Raw genomic sequence first — 3,998 nt, 5'->3', positions numbered from 1 at the left:
TTACTTTTTAAAAGATATTATGACACCTTTCTGCTTTCCTCAATACATTCAAATCAGCATTGAAAAAAGGCACAAGTTTAAGTTTGTTCCACCTGAGTATTATGACACACCAAATGCATTTGCAGTGTGTAAAAAGTACCCAATCGTCACACTTGAGTAAAAATAAAGATTTCTTAATGGAAAAGTCACCCAGTAAAATACACATGAGTAAAAGTCTAAAGTATTTGGTTTTAAATATACTTAAGATATCAAAGTAAATGTAATTGCTAAAATATACGTAAGTATCCAAATGAAAAGTAACGTATAAATCAAGTATAATTCCTTATAGTAGCCTTTCCTGCAGTCAAATGACCCAGTGACCTAATGGGTGGATAGTTTATTCATATTTTTCAACTCTATATCTGACATGGTACAAGGTGTCTTCTTTTTTTGAGCTCATAACCATGTGTGTTAGGTTTATATTTTTGTTTCAAAGTAGATTTGTTTAAGACTACCAAGAAATACTATGTGACCCTGATTTAGTCCACTGGAGTAAAAGGTTATTAATAAGCAAACCAGATGGCACCAATTTCTTGTACGAATAGCCAGGGGCACACTCCAACACACACACACATCATTTACAAACAAAGCATTTGTGTTTAGTGAGTCCGCCAGATCAGAGGCAGTAGAGATGACCAGGGATGTTCTCTTTATAAGTGCGTGATTAGAACCTTTTCCTGTGCTGCTAAGCATTTAAAATGTAACGCGTACTTTTGGGTGTCAGGGAAAATGTATGGCGTAAAAAGTACATTATTTTCTTTAGGAATGTAGTGAAGTAAAAGTAAAAGTTGTCCAAACTATAAACAGAAAAGTAAAGTACAGATACTCCCAAATACGACTAAAGTTGTACTTTACACCACTGTGTGTTTGATGGATCCACAGACACACACACAGAGAGAGAGAGAGAGAGAGAGAGAGAGAGAGCGAGAGAGAGAGAGAGAGAGAGAGAGAGAGAGAGAGAGAGAGAGAGAGAGAGAGAGAGAGAGAGAGAGAGAGAGAGAGAAGAGAGAGAGAGAGAGAGAGCACTGTTGTGGTTTTGGCCATTAACATGGTTCCCTCGCCACCACACCCACTCCTTCCCCAAGGGGAGCAGAGCATTTACATTTTACATTTAAAGACGCTCTTATCCAGAGCGACTTACAGTTTAGTGAGTGCATACATTTTCATACTGGCCCCAGCATACTGACTTGGACACAGTCTGTCTGGGGTGACCACAGAGGGAGAGAGGGCTTGATCTGGAGGGGTGGGAGTGTGAGCATTTCTCCCAACCCTAACCCCTAAGACTAAAGCCTAAAGGGCTGGGCCTACTAGGAGCCTCATCCTCTTAAAATGTGTTTCCAACTTGCTTTTGTGATTATTACTTTGTATTTAAATATATTGGAGATGTCCTGTATAATGCTTAACATAAGCTTATAAGGCTTAGCTCTCCTCTGGTCCAAATGTAGACCTACACTCAGACATTTTTTAACACCCAAAGTGTTAACCATAAGCACTGAAACTAGCCAAGTATTGGTTAGGCAGCTTTCTTAATTATTTACATTTAAGTCATTTAGCAGACGCTCTTATCCAGAGCGACTTACAGTTAGTGCATACATTATTTATTTTTTCATACCCCCTGTGGGAATCGAACCCACAACCCTGGCGTTGCAAACGCCATGCTCTATCAACTGAGCTACATCCCTGCCGGCCATTCCCTCCCCTACCCTGGACGACGCTGGGCCAATTGCGCGCCGCCCCATGGGTCTCCCGGTCGCGGCCGGCTACGACAGAGTCTGGATTCTAACCAGGATCTCTAGTGGCACAGCTAGCACTGCGATGCAGTGCCTTAGACCACTGCGCCACTCAGACCTCATTCTACAATCTACGTGACGTGAGACCCAAAACCTATTGTTGTGTTCAGCATGAGAACTGTATTGGTCACAGGTGTGTGTGTGTGTGTGTGTGTGTGTGTGTGTGTGTGTGTGTGTGTGTGTGTTTTATCATTAGGTTTAACACACCAAATCAAATCACTTGCCTCAGAAACCTTCCTCCAAACAACCCCCCAGTCCAACCCCTGTTTGGTTCACATTCCAAACACTCCATAACATTCTCCCAAAATGTCAGAAGTATACCATGGAACAAAAACAGGGTATGGCATTCATTTTGCCCAAGGACAAAGACATGAACAGCTAGATCATAAAAGTATTAAGTTGGCAACGAGGTTAAAGATCGACTACAGCCTATGCGTCTCCTTGGCGATGTCGATTGTAAATTAGACACCAGCTGTCATCGTGTGACGGTAAATCACCTGGTTTCTATACCGACCAGGCATCTACAGCAGAGAAGGGAGGAATCTGGGCAAGACACTGCTGGCATCACATCAGATGAATGCAACACTGTACACACACCATGGGGCTGTGTGTGTGTGAGTGTGTGTGTGTGTGTGTGTGTGTGTGAGTGTGCGTGAGTGCATGTGTGTGTGCATGTGTGTGCGTGAGTGCATGTGTGTGTGCATGTGTGTGTGCATGTGTGTGTGTGAGTGTGTGTGGAATACACTGAGAACAGGGAGTATTTTTCTTACATCATGAGGACAATGATCCATAAATGTAAAACCATACCTAGACTCGTTAATACTATAGTTAATAATAATATAATAATATATATCATTTAGCAGACACTTTTAACCAAAGCGACTAACATTCATGCGTGTATACATTTTACGTATAGGTGGTCCCGGGAATCGAACCCACTTCCCTGGCATTACAAGCGCCCATGCTCTACCAACTGAGCTACAAAGACAACAGCTGATTTAGGACCAGTGTAGTTAATGCTGTAGTTAAGACAACAACTGATCTAGGACCACTGTAGTTAATACTGTAGTTAAGACAACAACTGACCTAGGACCACTGTAGTTAATACTGTAGTTAAGACAACAACTGACCTAGGACCACTGTAGTTAATACTGTAGTTAAGACAACAACTGACCTAGGACCACTGTAGTTAATGCTGTAGTTAAGACAACAACTGACCTAGGACCACTGTAGTTAATACTGTAGTTAAGACAACAACTGACCTAGGACCACTGTAGTTAATACTGTAGTTAAGACAACAACTGACCTAGGACCACCGTATTTAATACTGTAGTTAAGACAACAACTGACCTAGGACCACCGTAGTTAATACTGTAGTTAAGACAACAACTGACCTAGGACCACTGTAGTTAATACTGTAGTTAAGACAACAACTGACCTAGGACCACCGTATTTAATACTGTAGTTAAGACAACAACTGACCTAGGACCAGTGTAGCCTCAGTGTCTCCATTCAATAAGGCCATCAAAAGCAACTCAAAGCATCTGTATTTGGGACTTATTGTTGTGGCATAGCCTGTTGCATTAGATACTATGTCTAGTAATAATCATAGCCTGTTGCATTAGATACTTAGTCTAGTAATAATGTCCTCATGCATTGTAAGTCCCCCTGGTTCTAAGCACGGAATGCCTGCCTGCCTGGCCTGCCTGGCCTGCCTGCCTGCCTACACACTTTGATCTCATGGTGGGTTTAACGGCATTCCACAGCAGATTTGCATACATCTTTATGTGTGTGTGTGTGTGCGTGTGCGTGAGGACCTAGTGGGTTCATAATGATGAAATATGGGGATATATGTGATTTGTTGTGGACAGTGCCACACAAGTGCATACACACACAAGTAGAGATATTCTAAACCCACTGAAATTAGACCAATAGAATACTGAGGATAGAACTGAGGACCGGGGCCTGGAACTGAGGCATGCTGAGCTAGTGAAATGACAGCCAGTAACCAAAGGCGTGGTAGGGAGGTCATAGACCGGTTGAAAAGGGACAGAGTGATTATAAGAGCTTGACTCGACTGGAGACTGGAGTCTCACAGGACAGAGGGAGGGAGTAGGAAGAGGGAGGGAGGGAGGGAGGGAGGGAGGGAGGGATATGATGGACTCTCAC

The sequence above is a fragment of the Coregonus lavaretus genome (assembly GCF_964263955.1).
Source record: "Coregonus lavaretus genome assembly, contig: HAP1_SCAFFOLD_6762, whole genome shotgun sequence".
Taxonomy (NCBI): domain Eukaryota; kingdom Metazoa; phylum Chordata; class Actinopteri; order Salmoniformes; family Salmonidae; genus Coregonus; species Coregonus lavaretus.
Note: the sequence above shows the minus strand (reverse complement) of the source record.